The following is a 22,483-nucleotide window of genomic DNA, read 5'->3' as shown; positions in this document are numbered from 1 at the left end:
TGAGCTACTGACTGGCTGCGAGACTGTTGTCACTGATTTTGTGAATGACAAACTAAATGCCCCATTACGATGTCGAGTGGAAGGCCATGTGACAGCTCCTTGGTGGCGTTCCACGGTTCCACCGTCATCTTTGGCATCGGCCCACCACTGTGTTATGATAAGGATTTGTGACTGAGGAATCCTAATAGTGATTATCAATGATGAGTATCGGAAAGAATGGCTGAGTGACTGCCTGCCAGACTTTAAAATCCATAGTCACATCAGGGCCACAAGAACCCCCCGCCCCACAATGCCCAAACCCGCAAATAACACACAGACACAAGTGTTAAGTTATTACATACAACATATGTAATGATGGTGGGTTATCTTACGGGCAATCCAAGGGCAGGCCGCATTCTCACCACCTGCCCGCCTGTTGAGCCAATCAGCACAGTGGCGAACCACCCAACTGCTGCACAATTATTATAATTATACTACACACGCCCCTTGCGGGGCGTGTGTAGGCAAACGCCCGGTTGCACAGGCACACAACCGCCCGAAGGACTACTGGGGCACCAACACGAGTTCCTGCACCTCCCATGAGGTTACAGGTTAGGCTCTGGCACCCCTATGTGCCCGCTGAAGTACAGTGTTTGCACCTCTCTTCTTCCGGATCGCCCAGTAACTCCGCCTGCAACGAAAAAGGAACACATTAAAGCTCCCCCAGGAGCCCCCCTCAAGCAGACACTCTGGGTTCGAGGAAGGGCGGGAAAAGAGTGTCCCGAGCTGTAGCGCGACGTCCAGAGCGGCAAAGAGGCCTCCACAATGGTGCAAGGGAGTGATGTACCCCCTGAGGCTCCTCCCAGCCGCCCCGGACGTGCGTCAGCGACCCGCCTACCTCCTACCGGGCGATGCCTGCCCTGGTGAGGAGTGGCTGGCCACAAGGTGGGCGGGGGCAGCCCACTGCGACTAGGGGCTCGCCCTCCTTATGGCCACTGCGTGGCCTCGGGCAAGCACATAGTCACATCAGGGTCACAAGAACCCCCCCGCCCCACAATGCCCAAACCCGCAAATAACACACAGACACAAGTGTTAAGCTTGGGAAAAAATGCTGCAGGTTTATTACATACAACATATGTAATGATGGTAGGTTATCTTACGGGCGATCCAAGGGCAGTCCGCCACCCCAAGGACGTCCCCAGACTGATCTGCCTTGGAGCGTGCGACTAACTCACTGCTCCGGAATGCCCCGAAAATTGCCAAAATGAAGTCCGCAGAGAAGAGGGAAGCCTCGTAGTGCGAGTGTACCACCGACTGCAAGACCGCCAACATGGCCTGCAACGTGGGGAACTCGATGGGGGACCTGTCATCAGGAGTCTTAGGTTCTTCCCGAGCCCAACCTTTCAAAGCTGCCCTGATTACAAAAGACTTGGCTGGATCACCCACCCCGTTCAACCTAGCCTCGTGACTGATGGCCGCCAAATGGCCGCAGACCCAGGAGTGGGATTTGTTCTGTTTCTTGGCCCAAACTACAAAGGCCTGTACTCTGTCCTCCAACGGAAGGGCCACCAAACCTAAGTCAGCAATGGCTTTGTGGAATGTGGCCCGGTGGCTAGCATAGCGCCTCCTCGTACCTGGAGCTAAAGACTTTTCCCCTAACTCTCTCAGCTCCTGCTCCACTCCAAGATGCGCCAAAGTCCTGGTGCAAAGGGGGTCATCTCCTCTCTCGCCTGTGGGTAGGCCACCCGGAAACGGTCCCACTGAAAACGAGAAAGAGCGTCAGCCGCGACATTTGTGACCCCCGCAATGTGCCTAGCCCTAAATTCCACATTGCAGCGCAGGCTCCTGCTGGCCAGTTCTCGAAGTAAGCACAGAACTAAGGGGCAACTAGCTGTTTGACCGTTGATGGCTTGCACCACCGCCATGTTGTCCGACCAAAACAGGACCTTCCTGTTGGACAATGGGCCCGGCCAAAGATGTAACGACACCACAATGGGGAAGAGTTCCAGGACAGTTATGTTGGAAGTGATCCCCCGCTTGCGCCAAGCATTGGGCCATTCCTGTGCGCACCACAGTTCCCCCAGAATTGCCCCGAAACCCTCCCGCCCAGAGGCATCGATGAACATACTGATTTCGGGGCTATCCACCCATGGAGACCTCCAAATGACAGTCCCATTGAAGTTTGACAGGAATTCATCCCACATTAACAAATCTTTCTTTAGGCCTGAAGACGGTTTTACAAAATGATGACGTTTGGAGACCTTAGCAGTGGCCCTGGCTAACCGTCTAGCAAACACACGACCCACCGGGATGACTCTAGCCGCAAAGTTTAGTTTGCCCAGGAGACTCTGGATGACCCCTAGCGGTGCTTTGTCCCTTCCCAGCAAGTCTTGAATGTCCCGTTTCAGTCCCAGTACCTTCTCAGCCGGGAGTCGAGACACACCCGTAAGCGTATCCAACTCTATGCCCAGGAAAGTCAGAACCTGTGCCGGACCCTCAGTCTTGCCAGGCGCCAAAGGCACCCCCAAGTGACTAGCCAAGTCAATGAAACAATTCAGACCCTCCTGACATTCCTGCGTGCCCTCCCTCCCAATGAAAAGGAAGTCATCGAGGTAATGTGACACAGCCGTGACGCCATACTTCGCGGAGAGGGCCCATTGTATGAAAGTGCTAAACGCCTCAAAGAACGATTCAGAAAAGAGGGTGGTGATGAACAGAGTGTCTGAATTAAGCAGACCACTCTTACCCAGTCCAAAGATCAGGGCTTGATCCATCACCGTTATTTATCTCACTGCACCATCCCAGCTCAGAACCTGGCTATATGCAAATCAGTCTGTCCCTGGCCCAGTGCATCATGGGAACAGGGCAGACTAAACTACCAAGCCAATTCTTCACCAGAAAGGACACAAGCTACCGGGGACCGGTTTCTGGCATTTCAGCCGTCTTCGGCCCGGCTTGCTTGAATCCTGATGGTGCAGTGAGAAAGGGACTCATGTCTGAGTATACCCTGCCACACCTATAGTGGCCAAAAACGATTCAGAAAAGGGGGTGGTGATGAACAGAGTGTCTGAATTAAGCAGACCACTCTTACCCAGTCCAAAGATCAGGGCTTGATCCATCACCGTTATTTATCTCACTGCACCATCCCAGCTCAGAACCTGGCTATATGCAAATCAGTCTGTCCCTGGCCCAGTGCATCATGGGAACAGGGCAGACTAAACTACCAAGCCAATTCTTCACCAGAAAGGACACAGGCTACCGGGGACCGGTTTCTGGCATTTCAGCCGTCTTCGGCCCGGCTTGCTTGAATCCTGATGGTGCAGTGAGAAAGGGACTCATGTCTGAGTATACCCTGCCACACCTATAGTGGCCAAAAACGATTCAGAAAAGGGGGTGGTAATGAACAGAGTGTCTGAATTAAGCAGACCACTCTTACCCAGTCCAAAGATCAGGGCTTGATCCATCACCGTTATTTATCTCACTGCACCATCCCAGCTCAGAACCTGGCTAAATGCAAATCAGTTTGTCCCTGGCCCAGTGCATCATGGGAACAGGGCAGACTAAACTACCAAGCCAATTCTTCACCAGAAAGGACACAAGCTACCGGGGACCGGTTTCTGGCATTTCAGCCGTCTTCGGCCCGGCTTGCTTGAATCCGGATGGTGCAGTGAGAAAGGGACTCATGTCTGAGTATACCCTGCCACACCTCTAGTGGCCAAAAACGATTCAGAAAAGGGGGTGGTGATGAACAGAGTGTCTGAATTAAGCAGACCACTCTTACCCAGTCCAAAGATCAGGGCTTGATCCATCACCGTTATTTATCTCACTGCACCATCCCAGCTCAGAACCTGGCTATATGCAAATCAGTCTGTCCCTGGCCCAGTGCATCATGGGAACAGGGCAGACTAAACTACCAAGCCAATTCTTCACCAGAAAGGAGACAAGCTACCGGGGACCGGTTTCTGGCATTTCAGCCGTCTTCGGCCCGGCTTGCTTGAATCCTGATGGTGCAGTGAGAAAGGGACTCATGTCTGAGTATACCCTGCCACACCTCTAGTGGCCAAAAACGATTCAGAAAAGGGGGTGGTGATGAACAGAGTGTCTGAATTAAGCAGACCACTCCTACCCAGTCCAAAGATCAGGGCTTGATCCATCACCGTTATTTATCTCACTGCACCATCCCAGCTCAGAACCTGGCTATATGCAAATCAGTCTGTCCCTGGCCCAGTGCATCATGGGAACAGGGCAGACTAAACTACCAAGCCAATTCTTCACCAGAAAGGACACAAGCTACAGGGGACCGGTTTCTGGCATTTCAGCCGTCTTCGGCCCGGCTTGCTTGAATCCTGATGGTGCAGTGAGAAAGGGACTCATGTCTGAGTATACCCTGCCACTCCTATAGTGGCCAAAACAATTCAGAAAAGGGGGTGGTGATGAACAGAGTGTCTGAATTAAACAGACCACTCTTACCCAGTCCAAAGATCAGGGCTTGATCCATCACCGTTATTTATCTCACTGCACCATCCCAGCTCAGAACCTGGCTATATGCAAATCAGTCTGTCCCTGGCCCAGTGCATCATGGGAACAGGGCAGACTAAACTACCAAGCCAATTCTTCACCAGAAAGGACACAAGCTACAGGGGACCGGTTTCTGGCATTTCAGCCGTCTTCGGCCCGGCTTGCTTGAATCCTGATGGTGCAGTGAGAAAGGGACTCATGTCTGAGTATACCCTGCCACACCTATAGTGGCCAAAAACGATTCAGAAAAGGGGGTGGTGATGAAGAGAGTGTCTGAATTAAGCAGACCACTCTTACCCAGTCCAAAGATCAGGGCTTGATCCATCACCGTTATTTATCTCACTGCACCATCCCAGCTCAGAACCTGGCTGTGGGGTGTGGGGGTGTGCGGGCCGGAATAACAGGCGTGGAGGCCGAATGTAGTGTGCTATGGTTAGCAAGGATTTTATTAGATACAGAGTAAGTCAAATCCTTGGGCACGGTGTCCGGGTACGATGCTCGCTGGTCCTGCTCCGGGTCCTCGAGAGGGGTCCGATGAGGAGAACACAGGTAGGTCTTCCTCTGCCGGGCTGGGGGATCTCCTTCCTGGTTGCGGGCGTTGGGGTGTCCCTCGGAGGTAAATGAGAAAGACACAGGGCAGTTAGTTCCAAAGCACACGGAACTCAGATGACTGTCACCGGCACCGGGAGTGTAGGGTCGGAAATAGACCGTGAGGGAGGGACGATAGGGTAGGAGAAGAAGGGAAAGTATAGGGGGGGCTTCGGAATAGAGTGGTTGTCGTGAGGGCGGGGGGGTGGTAGGTATCATACAGTGTAGGGGTGACTATATTATACAGTGCGGGTGCGCGTGATATCTGTACAAGATTTACACTATTTACACTAATTACACAGGGTGGGGAAAACACGGAGAATGGTAACAGTTTACTCACGTGCCCCGCCGTAACTCTCATCCGAGTTACGGCCGCTTTCCAGCCACCTCCTGAGGATGCCACCAATCCTCGCACCACAGTTCTTCCTCTTCTCCGCTCTCTACTCGCGTCCTCTCTCCTACAACCTCCGCCGCTGGTCCTTCGCGTCTCGCCAACTCCTGCCACGAGTCCACCGCTGGGAACCACTCCGCCTCTGTGTTGCCGGTCTTTATACGATCCACTCGGGTCGCTGAGGAAAGGCTTCCGGGGTCAGGCGGGGTCACTTCCGGTCCTTTAATGGCCGTTGCACTTCCGGGGTCAATCCAGGTCGTTTCCGGTCCGCTGGGCTCCGGCGATGCTGTCGGTACCTGCAGGGAGACAGAGAGAGGTGTAGCCGGTTTTGGCTGCAGGTTAGTGTTGTCGCCCCTATGGGCGTTCCTACGGGGTCGCTGCGGCCTGGAGGTAAGCTCTGCCCCTTCACACTGGCTAAATGCAAATCAGTCTGTCCCTGGCCCAGTGCATCATGGGAACAGGGCAGACTAAACTACCAAGCCAATTCTTCACCAGAAAGGACACAAGCTACCGGGGACCGGTTTCTGGCATTTCAGCCGTCTTCGGCCCGGCTTGCTTGAATCCTGATGGTGCAGTGAGAAAGGGACTCATGTCTGAGTATACCCTGCCACACCTCTAGTGGCCAAAAACGATTCAGAAAAGGGGGTGGTGATGAACAGAGTGTCTGAATTAAGCAGACCACTCTTACCCAGTCCAAAGATCAGGGCTTGATCCATCACCGTTATTTATCTCACTGCACCATCCCAGCTCAGAACCTGGCTATATGCTAATCAGTCTGTCCCTGGCCCAGTGCATCATGGGAACAGGGCAGACTAAACTACCAAGCCAATTCTTCACCAGAAAGGAGACAAGCTACCGGGGACCGGTTTCTGGCATTTCAGCCGTCTTCGGCCCGGCTTGCTTGAATCCTGATGGTGCAGTGAGAAAGGGACTCATGTCTGAGTATACCCTGCCACACCTATAGTGGCCAAAAACGATTCAGAAAAGGGGGTGGTGATGAACAGAGTGTCTGAATTAAGCAGACCACTCTTACCCAGTCCAAAGATCAGGGCTTGATCTATCACCGTTATTTATCTCACTGCACCATCCCAGCTCAGAACCTGGCCATATGCAAATCAGTCTGTCCCTGGCCCAGTGCATCATGGGAACAGGGCAGACTAAACTACCAAGCCAATTCTTCACCAGAAAGGAGACAAGCTACCCGGGACCGGTTTCTGGCATTTCAGCCGTCTTCGGCCCGGCTTGCTTGAATCCTGATGGTGCAGTGAGAAAGGGACTCATATCTGAGTATACCCTGCCACACCTATAGTGGCCAAAAACGATTCAGAAAAGGGGGTGGTGATGAACAGAGTGTCTGAATTAAGCAGACCACTCTTACCCAGTCCAAAGATCAGGGCTTGATCCAGCACTGTTATTTATCTCACTGCACCATCCCAGCTCAGAACCTGGCAATATGCAAATCAGTCTGTCCCTGGCCCAGTGCATCATGGGAACAGGGCAGACTAAACTACCAAGCCAATTCTTCACCAGAAAGGAGACAAGCTACCGGGTGCTCATTGCACCATCAGGATTCAAGCAAGCCGGGCCGAAGACGGCTGTAATGCCAGAAACCGGTCCCCGGAAGCTTGTTTCCTTCCCAGTGAAAGAATTGGCTTTGTAGTTTGGTTTGCCCTGTTCCCATCATGCACTGGGACAGGAACAGACTAATTTGCATAGAGCCAGGTTCTGAGCTGGGATGGTGCAGTGAGCTAAAAAATGGTGTTGGATCTAGCCCTGATCTCTTGACTGGGTGAGAGTATTCTGCTTAATTCAGAAACTCTGTCCATCACCACCCCTTGTTGTTTAATTAAACGCCTCAAAGAAAGCGCATGAGACGGCGCAACCCATTGGTATGCATTTGTCAAAAAGTACTCCTCTTTCCACTTGAAGCCCAGCAGGTGCTGGCTGTCCGGGTGCACGGGCAATAAACGGAATGCTGCCTCAATGTCATCCTTTGCAAGCCAGGCCCCATCCCCCGCTCTCCTCACTAGGTCAATAGCCATGTCCAGGGAACAGTAGGAGACAGAACAAGCCCCCTCTGGTAGCCAGGAGTTCACAGAGTTGCCCTCTGGGAAAGAAAGGTTGTGAATTAACCTGTAAGCCCCCGGCTCCTTTTTGGTGACCACACCCAGCTGGGACGCCACAAAATCAGGAAGGGGGGGGAGACGTGAACGGGCCCGCCACCCTCCCCAAAGACACTTCCTTGCAGATTTTCTTGTCTACGATCTCAGGGAGTTCCCTAACAGACTTCTGATTCTCAGCGTCCCTACTGACCCTGGGACGGACCCTGGTAAGGGATCCTGAAACCTTCCAGAAAACCTAAAGTCAGAACATTCCTGTCTTTATCATTGGGGTAGGACCGCAGCAAGGCCAACAAGTTCGGGATAATGACTGGAGACGGGCCCTTAGAGTGAAGGAGGGGGGAGTCTCCGCTGGAGACAACACAAGCAATGTGATCCACGTGGGCAGGCAGGGAAGAGGGCGGGGGGGCGGGGGGGGGTGAGCGCAGCAGGAAGGGCGCTAGGCGGAAATGCTTTGGAAAGGGTCTTATTTGTCTTTGCTGGAAACGCTGGTGGTGGCACCACGTTTGTCACAAGTTGACCCAGGATGGGGCCCACCACATTTACTGCAGGAGTGTGCAAACCTGCACACCTTTCCCCAGGTGCAATTACCTGCATTAAACAACCTGCATGTTGCTGAGAAGCCCTTCCTGTTAACCTGTCTATTGAAACCCCCCCGCCTCGCCCCCCTCGAAAGGACTGCCTGAAGTTACCTTTTTTCTCTGAGGAACCTTTACTTGTTTCAACCTTCTTAACTTGTATGCTGGCTCTGGCCGCGGCTTCGGATTTACCCTTCCCCATATGCTGCATCCAGACTCTAACCTCCACCTGGTTCCAATCTAATTCTGGACAGACCGACATTTTCTTGCAAAATTCACAGTCATACATGTACCACCCCATGCCAGTGGAGGATTCCGCTTCATCAGTAATGACACTCGCGTATTGAAATAAACCCTGCGCCTGATCTGGGAAGCGCTCCGTGATTACTGCAGCCAATATTGAAAAAGCTTGTCTCCAGTTCTTGATCGTTTTTTCAGGCCAAGACTGGAAACAAGCTTTCTTTTCCTCATCCTTAGAACCCATTTTCCTAACATCAACACCATCGGCAACCAACATCAGGAGAGAAAAGATGTCAATGAATTCTCTTCGCCAAATGCCTTCCTTCGCTGCCTGCGGGACCTGCCAGTTGAGGGAGCATTTGCCCGACAACAAGGGAGCCATAGTCATCAGCACCGCTGGCGACGTGGGGGCCGCAGCAGGGGCAGGCGCCATAGCAGCTGGGAGCGCAGGTACGCTATGAGCGCAGGCGACGTGGGGGCCGCAACAGAGGCAAGCGCAGAAGCAGCTGGGGGCGCAGGTGCAGCTAAGTGCGCAGGGGGAGCGTGAAGCAGCACTGGGGCAGGAATAAGAGGAGAAGCAGAGGTAGGCAGTGCAATTTCTGACTGGGGAGCCACCTCAACAAGAGGGCCAACTGGCGCTGCGCAGATGTCCCCCCCTAAAACAGGAAGCCCGCCCCACACACGAGCAACAGCTGCATCCCCCGACAAAGGAAGGGGAACCATAACAGCAGGCTCCACCACCCGGGAACCCCCCGGTGGTGAAGACTGTAGCGGAGCGGCAAGCAAACCCGCTCTGACCTCGGACATAAAAACAGCTAGGGTGTCCGTGAGCTTACCCAGATCCTCCCGGGTGGCAAATTCCGCAGTGGCAACCACCGGACGAGGGGGTGGGGGGGCTAGCCATGGTCACCGCTGGGGGTGAGGCGGGGGCGTGCACAATGACATTTCTGACGGGTTCGGCCGCCCTGGTCTTGGGGGGGGGGCTCCGCTGGGAAGTCTTTCACTGTCGGCTTCCTCACACGCTTGGGCCTCGCCGTGCCAGAGTCCTCCACAATGTCTATTTCTGGGGCATGGGAGGCGGGGGCAACCCCGGGGGCTTTGGGGGGGTTGGCCGACAAAAGTTCGCTGGCCCACGCCACCCCATTAGCCTCGACCATGTCCAATAGTGCCTTCATCTGGGCATCCTGGGAGGGTCCTATCCCCGAGTCATCGACCTGAGACGTCTGTGTAAAAAGCGGAGGGGACCCCTGACTTTCCATGTTATGTTTGGCTCTTCTCCTGAAAGAAAAATTGACCGTGAGCCAAATAGACCAAATACTGAACGAAGAGCAGACAGCAGTACATACAACCTACACGCGATTATAGAGCGACCCTAGAACTGACGCGATGCTATCTGTGGGAAGAAAGTGACATACTAACAAAGAAGCATATGAGAATATCCAGCGGAGCACCGTCTGCATGAGAATGAAAATCAAACAACTTCAAGCGACGAAACCATAAGTCGGCGAGGGTAACCAACCCATACCTTGCATTGTTAACAGGGACAAAAGTGAATGGGAAGTTTGGACTGTGAATATGTCCAGCACACCGACATGCCCACACCCCGGATCCCCACATGCACCAATACATACCTCACAGAACTGTTCCTTGCGCCGTGAAAGCAAGAGGAGGGGGGGGGGGGGGGTTACAGCTCCCCAAGGCCCGATGCCGGAGACGAGGGCAAGTACTGCGTGGAAGAAGACAGACTTTAGACATGGCAAAACTACCCACGACTGCCGGACAAAACCAGTTACATATACACACACCACAAAACGCCCTGTTGCAGGGGCGCAGAGGTTGTAGGAGGGGCGCGAGGGCACCTGCCTATATGGCTTCCTTGGACCCAGCCCCCGCCAAAGGGAGGCCTCGTACTTTTAACGGGTTTCCCCACACACGGCTCCTTCCTGAGCCAGCCCCTCACGCTTCACAAATACATACCTCCCAGAAAGTAGCTGAAGCTGCGAGAAACCGCGCGGCACCGGGGAGGGTGCAAAGGGGGATGGGATGCGAGCGGGGCCTGCAATGGGAGGAAATGACACTGTTAGGAATAGGGCCCAAAGCTGACTCTGCTACGTGGGACCTGGAGCAGCGAGATAGTGCCCCTGTAGCCGACCCACGCGACCAGCTACAGATCTGTCCAACACCCGGCTGCTTGCTGAAACAAGACGCCGGACACACAGCCACACCAGAGGCGGTTTAACCCAATCTAACGCCAAATGCTAAAACACACAGCATAGAAATGTTGGACACGGAGGCGAATTAGCAAAAACATGAATAGCGGCGACATAGCCGAGACTCGAGCCGATGAGAAATACAAAGGCCATGCCATTAAGCCCGCCCTTCACCCAGCCATGTCGGGCCAGCGCGGCAAGGATCCAGCTGCGACTGCGCTCAAACGAGGCCCGGAGATTGAACCACCGGAGCCTCGCAGAACCAATTGCCGAACGCAGCCGAATCCCGGAATGGCGCCGGAGCACCAGGGTGAGGGGGGGGCGGGGGGGGGGGGGGAATACAGCTAGTGCCAAAAGAAGAACCAGGGAGACGCAGTAATATGAAGATGCGCCACAAAACGGCCTGCGAAGTCCAACCTGGCCGCCAGCACACCCCTGGTGAACACCGTTGCCGCAGGCCACGTGCACACCCGGAAACAATACATCCCCTTGCCGAGTCATGCCCTAACGGCATGCAACCATAACATGGCGCCACCACCCACCACGTAGCAGTGCAAAGGAAAAGCGTTAGGCATCAAAGAAATGCTCGGGCCTCCGCACTACGCATGCCATAAAAGAAATGCCACATTAGAGACATTGCAGCCCGCACATGAATACCGCCCACCACATATGAAATACTAACAATGGATACAGCGATAACATAATATAAATTCGTCCAATAGAATAAGCGATAGCATAAATAAAATTTCCGGACAGGTTGCACTATTCAAAATGGCGGGTCAACACACAAATACCACCCCACCACAAAAGAAATGCAAACAACGGAAGTGTGTAAGCGTTTGCATGCATACGAGCGCTCGATAAATAGTGCCCGGTAACCCCCTTGACAAAGCCTGTCCCCAGCACCAACTGTGATGCACAGAAGCAAAACATACATAATTCATTTTTCTCAATACTCGACACCGCCGGGGGCAGGGCTAAACTCCATTAGCCCCGAAAGGGCATCCAGCAGGCGAGCCGCCTCTAGGCTCAATCGGGGACCAAAAGGTGGGAGCTAGGAACAAACCGACGCCACCTCACGGTCTCAACCCTGCCAGAGTGGACGAAGAAGATACACACGTCCACTCAGGGCCCGGGCCGAGACCGACACAATGCGCCCTAAGATAAAGGTACTTACACCTTGCCCCCTCCCACGCACTAAAGCCGTCGGGGAACCCGCCTGGCCAGCGCTCGGGCTCTTCCACCCATGTGGGCCTAGGATAAGAACCCCCGTTAACGCCCGACTCACAAAGGGGAGGGAGGCATGGAGGAGGGGGAGGAACACACAACCCCGGGAGCAGCCTCAACGGCCACGTGGGTTGACCGGTCATGCCCGCACCCCCAGGAGGAGCGAGCACGGGGGGTGGGGGGAGGGGACTAGGAGGGGCGCATGCCTGTAGGCCTCAGCCCGCTCCCGGAGGAAAATCTCGTTGCCAAGTCGCAACCCCCACCTCCACAGCCGCCCGTCGCTAAGCGGGCCGCCTAGCCATGGCTCATACCTCCGCAGGGAGGGAGTAGGCGGAGGGGGGGTTAGGCCCGTAGGCCACACTCACCGCAAAGAGTGTCCCGTGAAAGAGTGTCCCGAAGCTGCAGCGCGACATCCGGAGCGGCAAAGAGGCCTCCACAATGGTGCAAGGGAGTAATGTACCCCCTGAGGCTCCTCCCAGCCGCCCCGGACGTGCGTCAGCGACCCGCCTACCTCCTACCGGGCGATGCTGGCCCTGGTGAGGAGTGGCTGGCCACAAGGTGGGCGGGGGCAGCCCTTTGCGACTAGGGGCCCGCCCTCCTTATGGCCACTGCGTGGCCTCGGGCAAGCACAGACTTTAGAACTGAGAAACAAGCGTTGGCAAGCCAATAGGCCCCGCTTCCGCAAGAGGTAAATGCTTTGCCAATGTGTTCTAGGCATGTTGTACACCAGTGTGGCTACTGTTCAGCATGGCTAAAAGTTAGACTCTTAGAGGAGAGTGGTGTAGAGTTGAGTGTCATAGATTGGAGTGGTGAAGATTGGAGTACAGTCGTGTGGCGTATCATGGACTGGAGTGTCCTGCAGGGCGGGACTAAGAACAGCAACCACACCTGGCAGATTGCTGCTCGACCGGCCCAGGGAGCGAGGTAGGGGGTGCTAGCAAGAAGCACAGTTCCCGCTTTTGTTACCAGGGGGGCTGATATTGCAGCACTGCTGCAGAACCGGCCCCCAGTGACAAAATCGGCCTCCACGGGCACAAAACTGCCCTCACCCCACCAGCCCATCAGGAAAATGCCCAGTGCCCACTATGGCCAGTCCTGCCCTGGCGTTGTGGAGTGTGGTAGAGTGGAGGGGCATAGAGTGGAATAAAGTGTCAAAGAGTGAAGGGGGTAGAGTGGAGTGTCATAGACTGGTGTAGAGTAGGATGTCGTGAGCTGTGTCGAATAGAGTACAGTCATAGAGTGGAGTGGAGTAGACTGGAGTGGCATACAGTGGAGCAGAGTGGCCTTGAGTGAAGTGGTTTAGAGTGGAGTGGCATATAGTGGGGAAGAGTGTCATAGAGTGTAGTATTGTAGAGTATCGTAAAGTGTCCTAGAGTGGAGTAGACTGTCATAGAGTGGCATAGAGTGCAGTAGAGTTGAATATAATAGAGTGTCATAGAGTAGAGGGACTCAGAGTGGCGGGGTGTGGAGTAAAGTGTTGCAGAATGGAGTGCTGTAGAGTGGAGTGGCAGTGCCATTGAGTAGCACAGACTGGAGTAAGGTGGCAGGGAGTGTCATAGAGTATAGTAGAATGGCACAGAGTGTCGTAGAGTGGTGTGGTATAGAAAGAAGTGGCATGGAGTGGCCTAGATTGAAGTGGCATTGAATGGAACAGAGTGTGTTTGTAGTGTAGTTCCTACATTCCCAATAGGCTCTGCGCATTGGAATAATATATCTGTAGCAGGGAGGCCGGGCGGGAATTACACATGGCTCCGGTTCAGGACTGGTGGAACCCTAACTCACGTCCTACCTCTCTTTCATCGTCCCAGGACCCTTGGGAGACGGACTCGGTCAGCTGGTGGGAGCAGCCCGGCCCGCAAGGAGAGGAATGTACCTTTTACGGGGCCGGCTTCGAGGCAGCGGCACGCCCCCCTGCAGCGTCACTGCTATGCCAACCAATCAGCGGAGGAGAACCGGACAGGCCCCTGGATGACGTGCAACCAATGGAGCCGCTAAGAAGCCCGGAAGGGGGAAGAGCTGGGTGCATCGACACCGAGGCGGAGAAGAGTGGAGAGCGAGCCAACGTGGAGAAGAGCGGAGAGCGAGTCGGCGTGGAGAAGTCCGAGGGAAGCGAGACGAACAGAGGAGCAGAGCCAGGAGGCCAGCGGTAACGCTCAGCGCCCAGCCACGCTCACGGAGGAGTGTGGCTCTCCCAGGTGCGTGACCGGGTAACCGGGTTGCTGGGGAGGCGGGGAGCCTCCGTGTAAATTTGTACAAAAACCCCATTCTTCCCTGCCTACCTGACCTGTCCCTATCCCCGCCATCATCTTTCCCCGACCCTTACTCCCTACCTGAACTTACCTAGTATTTTCCCAGCACCGAGCACAGAGTGTAGATAAGCGCACCGGTGTCCTCACTTCTCCGGGCCCCCCTCTTGGGTATAATTACTCTCCTGAACGCCTTACTGAGAGTGTTCTTTTCTCTCCTCCCCGCATGTGGCGCTGGAACACCGCAAGGGACGACGACCGCGCCCCCAGAGAACAAGAGCGCAGGCGTGCAAGCCCAGGAAGATCCAACACCCTAGCTGACACCTTGGATCCGGCAGCCCTAGCCCGCGAAAGACTCACTCAGAGATGCAAAAAGACCTTTATAAAAATAAAAACTTCTTTACCACGCTCCCGAGTCAGTGTCCCTCCTTCTGAAGCGCCAGAATATCCTATAGATATGACGTAGGACTAGGGTTAGTAGGTCTCTATTGAATATACTAAACTTAATTGTGAGTGCCAGCTAGCTCAGAGGTCACTAGAAACTTTCTCAAATTTACAAGAAGGGATTAGTTTCTGACAACCGCATAAACATGACAACTTTGTTTCCCTAGGACTAGAACAACTATCTTCAGAGTCGTGGAAACAATAGATAAGTATTTCACTCGGTCAATCCGGCATGCTTAGTTTCTACAGAGTTTGCAGAGAAATAGTGAGACAGGCGTTTTCAATAAAAGGTTTATTGAACAGTCTTCTTTCTCATGCAAGAGAGGTGAACTGCTACAATCGTTAGACAGAATGCAAAGTATAAGGCTTACAGTGAGAATAGTATTATAAAATAATACTGTAATAGCATTGTATGGTTTCTAAGCCATATAAAAATACATACATAAATAACACAGGCTAAAATACTCAACTGGTGCTTCTAAAATACACCTACCCCAACGTATCTAACCTAGGTCTAGTACGAGGGGAGAAGTAAGTTTGGTCTTTAGCATAGGTTTAGTTTTTGCCAAGAATCTACCAAAGGTTTCTCTAGGTTCTAATCAGCTCCATACATCTACATCTACATCTACAGCTACTACAACCATAAACAAAAACAAAACTAAAGAAAAAGGAGTAGCAGCAGCACTTGCTGTAAAACAAAAAAGGTCACATGCATATACAGGTGTACAAGTCAGCGTGCAGATCATAGTTCAGGCAAGATTTCAACCATATGAAATGGCTGGCTCTTGCGGGGCAACAGGACAAATAGTCGAGCAAATTAGAGAACAAATATCTGGACATGATGAGCAAATATCTGAATCAGATGTGCATTCAGACGGACATCCAATGGATCAGGTTCAGGAAATTTACCAAGAATTTTCAGGAGAGGTCACAGAAAAGGTCTCAGAAAAACAACATTTAAATAATGCGCAGAAGGTAATGGACCCACAGCATCGGGTTGAAACCAGAGGGTCCAAGCAAAAGAGAGCCTTGAAGAAAGAAATACCGGAAGTAGTAAGGACAAGCTTAAAGACAAGGATAAGGATAAAAATACAAATAAATATAAACACAAAAACACTGTGAAAGAGATAGAAAAAAGCCTCAATCAAAAATTGGGAAAACTGGCGGATCAAGATCTGCATCAAGATAAAGGTAAAGGCATAGATAAAGCAAAGGAAAAGTACAAGGCGGTGGGGGATTTAGAGGAGCTTGATAATGATAACCATAATGAAAAGGAGAATCTCGAATTATTGCTCAAAAAAGCTCATCAGGTAGACGCTCAACCACGAATAACGAATATATTTAGCCCAATCCCTAAGGACGATCATGGAAAACTATTCAAAAAACGGCAACAGGATACATTAGTTGTCAAAAAAGGGCATAATGACCAACTGGAAATGCTGAGACACAGTATGGTTGTCACTACTACTCCAGATCCTGCTCTAGAAAGCAGCTCTTTGTCCATAGATATCATGCAGGGAAAAGAGGTACAGAATGAAAGGTTAACTACAACCATACCCGCACCAAGTGAAAGGCTGCCAGTACCTTCTAGTGACATTTCGAGACCCAAACATACTTTACTTACGGCACAAACTTTTTCTCCGGGAAATAAACTACCTTCAGAGACCGAAAAATCCTCCGAAGAGTCTGACTCGGAAATTTATGATACAGGGGTTTCTATCTCCAGTGAGGCAGGCGAGTCAGACGGGGGGAGAAGCCGGTGAGGTCAGCGAAACAAGTACAACCCATAAACCAGTAACAACAAGGCTGGAGCTATCTGAAAGCACGGCTTTGGGGAAATCAGGGGCACCTTCTCAAAATACCACACCTAAGAAAAGACAAGAGAAAAAAAGAATAAGGCATAGACGGCACTGCGAGACAGTATATGATTAAACCACAGACCCTGGAAGTGATACGGATCAAGCCAAAGCAAGATTTAATCATACAGGAAATGGCTCACCCCAAAAACTGCAAGAGACTCTGAAATACATAGTGACCTTATGGGAGATTATGTGGGGAATACCACACTGCTAAATGATGAAAGCGGCGGAACAGGAATGTCAAGGGAGCCATCGTTGAATGAAGTATTAAAATCTATCAAGCACTTTCACAAAGACGTTAAGGACGACAGCCATAGAAATCTAGCTGCTATTCAAAAACTCCAAGGAGCTATTCAAAAAGTAGACCTAACATGTTCTGAAATATCGAACAGAATGGCGTCTGTGGAAACTCGTTGTCAGGTACCGCGGTGATGTATCCCCAGGATTGTATCGATGCTATAAAGGGGCCCACCTCTAGATCATCCCAAGTCTGACTATATAATACACAGACTGTTAAGGAGATCAAGCGGGGGAAAATAGAAGGTCCGGAGGGGAACTGCTGGGCTGCTGGAACCGGAAATCTGCAATATACAAAGCACGGAATAAGTGGTGTTGGGTTACCAGATTGGACCACAACCAACTATGTTACTCTTTCCTCACCTGTATAACCATTCAGGAGTGCTGAGATATAAGAGGTAAGGTAATGGATAATTCCTCATCCCCAAAGGACACTGTAAATGAGAAATAACAACATCTAAGTATCTAGTTACCCCCACCACACAGTATCTCTTGTTGGTATGTTTAAACCAAATTATACACCTACCACCTGAAGGGAGAATGAATACCCAAACGATCCTCTGTAAATCAAAGATCACCAATGCGATACCTCTAGACTCCTTAAGTAAGGTTGTGTGTATGCAATAGCTTGTGCATTCCTTCATGCACAAAATGGTGTCATTTAGGTGTAATTTACACAGTCACCAGAGTGTCACTAACCCATTAGGTTCCCTCCACAAAGTATTTGGAAAAAAAAGAAAGTTCAAACAAACAAAAGATATCAGCAGCCCAGGAAACAAAAGGAAGATCCAATAGTATGATTCTTCTCTCCACCATAAGGATCCACAATAGTCAAAAGGAGAAATCTGGCAAGTAGTCACTAATAGCGTTCAATACCATCACAGATTCCCAAAGTAATATTCAATAGGGTGCAGGGAAATGAACAGGACGCCTGAACCCTGAACTCCGTAAGCACCACCTTGAAGCAAGAAATGAAACGACCTGAAAATAGCTGGTGACCGTTGTAGGCGCTTCCTAAGCCCCAGCCAATAATCCACTGGACTCCCGACTCACATACCCACGATGTAAGCCCCACTCGTACCTGTATCCAGGCGCTTCCTAAGCCTCTGCCAAAATCTCCGTAAGGAAGGGTTCCCACACTTGGGACCGAAGAACCCAGGCAATCCAGAAAGGCGCTTCCTAAGCCTCAGCCAAGTACTCCAATGTGATAAGGAAATCACCGATCCTCTAAACACGAACTATTCTCCACATGAACAAATAATCGGCAGCGCGTTCTGCCCGGATGCACACTAAATGCTTTTCCCCCAGCGCGACGCGTCACTATAGCGCGCTGCCCCAAAGGATCATGGGATATGTAGTTTTCAATCCCCTGAGTGCGTATTTGGGCAGTCAGTGTTTACCAGCGGTCGGGGAAACGTGACAGTACACCCCCCTCTCCGACACTCACTGACTGCCACCAGGCTTGTCCGGATGCAGACGATGAAACAAACGCACCAGTCTCGGGGCATGCACAGCTGCAACGGGTTCCCATGAATCCTCCTCAGGACCATACCCCTTCCAGGATATCAAGTACTGTAATTTGCCTCTCACTCTTCTAGCATCCAGAATCCTACGCACCTCATACTCAACATCTTGTTGTACCCTCACAGACATAGGGGATTTTGTGCGAGGACATTGGGCAGGTTTCAGAAGAGATACATGGAAAACCGGATGAATCCGGAAATGGGTTGGAAGATGCAATTTCACAGCCACTGGGTTTATATGCTTGATCACTTTATATGGCCCTATAAACCTCGGATTGAAAACACTGTATCTGCGAAAACGAATGTTTCGAGTGGATAGCCACACCCAATCCCCTCTTTTATACTCAGGACAAGCTTTACGATGTTTATCTGCCTGCATCTTATACCTTCCTTTAGCTTTCTCCAGGTTATTCCGTGCTTGTATAACAGTCTTTCGGATAGTAACCAATCAGGAGTGCAATGTAGGGATCTTTACCGTAACAGAGGGCAAACACAAAGGGGCAAATCTGGGGTGAAACCCGTAGGTGCAATAGAAAGGAGTGTATTGAGTGGAGGTATGAATTGCATCATTGTACGCCACTTCAGAAGCCCACAGCAAATCAACCCATGCGTCAGTGGTGGTGTCAACAAAACATCTCAGGTATTGCTTGAGCGTTTGGTTCAACCTTTCGGTCTGACCGTCAGTTTGGGGGTGAAAGCTTGTAGAAAGAGAGGACGTTATACACAGTTTCTCACTCCATGTCTTCCAAAATTTCGCTGTAAATTGTGCCACCCTATCAGACACTATGGAACGAGGAAGCCCATGTAACCTGACTATATGTTGAAGCAAAAGCTGAGCTAACTGACCTGCGGTTGGTGCTTGTTTACATGAAATGAAATGCCCCATCTTGGTTAAATAATCCACCACCACGATGATGGCTGTCATACCTTGATCTTTAGGCAACCCCACCACAAAGTCAACTGAGAACCTCTCCCAGGAATAGATGGAGTAGGCATGACTTGCAAAAGCCCCTGGGCAGGACGATGATCACTCTTGGCTTGTGAACAGATGGAACAGTTTTTTACCCATGCAAACACGTCTGGACGAATGGTAGGCCCCCAGAATTTCCTCAACATCTTTTCCAAAGTCTTTTGTCCACCAGTATGGCCTGCACATGGAAGGTTGTGGCACCATTCGAATGCCTTTTTACGTAGACTCAGGGTGGGTAGAAGCAATTGTTGGCCTTTCCTGGGTAACCCTTGTTTGAGTTTCCACTCCGGATGCATACGGATCCAAGTTTTCCATTCGAAGGTCTGAATCCCTCTCTTGGTTTTCTGGAGGAAGTCTTCCAGACATATCACTCCCACTATTTTCTGTGGTTCGATGATGCTCTTCTCAGGTGGCATCGTTACAATGGGGTTATGTTCCTGGCGGGTCAAAGCATCTGCCTTCCGGTTTTCGCTTCCTGGACGAAAGGTGACGATAAAATGAAATTCCGCAAAAAATAACATCCACCTGAGTTGTCTGGGAGTAAGATGTCTGGCTGCCCTTAAAAACTGTAAATTGCGATGGTCCGTATACACAGTGATTTGATGAGAGGCTCCCATTAACCAGTGTCTCCATTCAGCAAACGCATCCTTAATTGCCAACAATTCTTTTTCAGATATTGTGTAGTTTTGTTCAGCTGCATTTAATTTGCGTGACATAAAGGCTATGGGATGGAGATGTCCGGTGCTCTCATTTCTTTGGGATAACACTGCCCCTATGGCCATCTCGGATGCATCTGCTTCTACCACAAACGGATTTTCAGGGTTTGCATGTGTGAGTACAGGGGCGGTGACAAAAGCTTCTTTCAATAAATCAAACGCCTTTTGTTCAGCAATACTCCACACAAAAGGGATGTTCTTTCTCGTCAATCTTGTGAGTGGAGTAACCATCTCTGAAAAGTGCGATATAAATCTTCTATAAAAATTTGCAAATCCTAGAAGACTTTGAATATCTTTCACACTTTTGGGTTAGGCCAATCCACAATCGCTTGCACCTTTCTCTCCGCCATGACCTGACCTGATGGAGTGAGCATGACTCCCAAAAACTCCACAGTGGTGACGTGAAATTCGCATTTTGTCAGCTCACAATACAAATGGTTCTGTTGTAAGGCTTGAAGAACTCGACATACATGACCCTGGTGTTCTAGCTCAGTGTTGGAATAAATCAGGATGTCATCAATGTATACAACAACAAAGATGTCCAAAAACTCGCGTAGCACTTCGTTAAAAAAAAACTGAAAAGAAGCAGGGGCATTGCAGAGCCCAAAGGTCATTACGAGGTATTCAAAAAGCCCATACCGCGTCTTGAAGGCCGTCTTCCATTCGTCGCCTTCTCTCATCCGAACCAATTGGTATGCACCCCTTAGATCCAATTTGGTATAGATTTGTGCCGAGCGAACTTGCTCCAGCAGTACTGGAATTAAAGGCAACGGGTATTGATTCCGGATGGTAACAGCATTTAATGCTCTGAAGTCGATGCAGCAACGCAGCTCTCCATTCGCCTTCGGAATAAAAAAAAGCGGAGAGGCCGCTGGGGACCTAGAAGGCCGAATGAATCCTAGCTGTAGTAGCTTGTCCAAATATTCTTTGAGGTGCGTCGTTTCCGGTTGAGAGAGAGCATATATACGACCACAAGGAATCACAGCTCCGGGTACCAAATCTATTCGGCAGTCGTATTCCCTATGTGGTGGTAACACCTCAGCCTTACTTTCACTGAATACTTCCACAAACTTCCGATAACAGCGTGGCAACACTACTTCTTTTTCAGCAGCGGTATTGATGGCATGCATGGTCGCAAGGATGGTAGAGGGACAGGAATTCTCCACATTACAATGTTCTTGACAAAAGTCGGAGTGTAACTCCAGAGACTGCTCAGCCCACTGTACTGTGGGTTCGTGTTTTTTCAACCAGGGGAGTCCCAATATCACCCCATAACGTGGAGCATGAATGAGATTGAACGAAAGATATTCTTTATGGTATCCTCCATACCAAAGCTCATACTCAGGAGTGTGTTGATTTATTGGTCCTGATTCCAATTCATGTCCGTCTACTGCAAACACCACTTCGGGAACCTGTTTCATTATAGGTGTTACTCCCAATCTACGCGCCTCTTCTTTATCCATAAAACAGCCCGTGGCTCCTGAATCCACCATGGCTCTGATGCGTTTCGGGGTTTGATCTATCCATAACTCCATGTCCAAAAAGAACATATTATTTCCAACTGTATCTTCTCCTTTCACAGAAGGGATATATTGTTTGCTTGAGTCACTCCCTTCTGGTATACTCAAGCACTGGAGTTTTCCGACCCTTTTTCGACGGAAGAAGCAGCCACTTGACTAGGACGAAACCGACCTCCTTTAGGTTTTACAGGGCATTCACGCAAGAAGTGTCCTTTCTTCCCGCAATAAAGACACAATCCATGTTTGCGACGATGTTCTCTTTCACTGAGTGTCAACGGAGAGCGGACCGCTCCTATTTCCATCGGCTCTATTTTACCCTCAGATTTTTCTCCGCCAGTCTGTTTCTCACCAACGAACAGTGGTCTGTCTTTTCTGCCATGTTCTCCCTTACGTTCCCTTAAACGATGATCCAGCCTCAATGCCAATTCGATCAGAGCAGAACAGGTTGTGGGTTGGGGAACGACCTGGGCTATGACATCCTTTAAGTTCTCAGTGAGTCCTTGATAAAACAGAACGGTTTGTTTTGCTTCAGGCCACTCCGTTTCTGCTACGAGCCGTCTAAAATGATTCAAGTAAGTGACTAAATCAGATGATCCTTGCTTCAGTACAAGCAATTCTTTGTCTGCTGAGAATGTTTCAGCTCTCCTGTCGAATATTTTCTCAAACTCCATTTTAAACAAATCCCAATCATACAGTATGGGATCATTACTTTTTACAATAGGGACTGCCCACTGTGCTGCCTCTCCCCCCAAGTATGAAATCAAAAAGGAAACCCTAGACTGATTGGTCAAGAAAAATTTGGGTTTACAAGTGAAATGTAACATCACTTGTGTCATAAACACTTGCACCTTTTTTCTGTCACCTAGAAATCTTTCTGGAGGGGCCAAAGTGACTGGAGAAGGCATTTCCACCACCACTGATGCGGGCTGAGGAGCTCCTACGTCAAAAGGATTACGCTGTAATGCGTCAACCCTTACTTGTAACGCTGCCGTTTCTTGACGTGAGGCCGCGAGTTCAGCCTGTACCAGGCCTAAAGCTGCCAGCACGTCATCCAAGG

The sequence above is a fragment of the Lissotriton vulgaris genome, chromosome 1_1 (assembly GCF_964263255.1).
Source record: "Lissotriton vulgaris chromosome 1_1, aLisVul1.2, whole genome shotgun sequence".
Taxonomy (NCBI): domain Eukaryota; kingdom Metazoa; phylum Chordata; class Amphibia; order Caudata; family Salamandridae; genus Lissotriton; species Lissotriton vulgaris.
Note: the sequence above shows the minus strand (reverse complement) of the source record.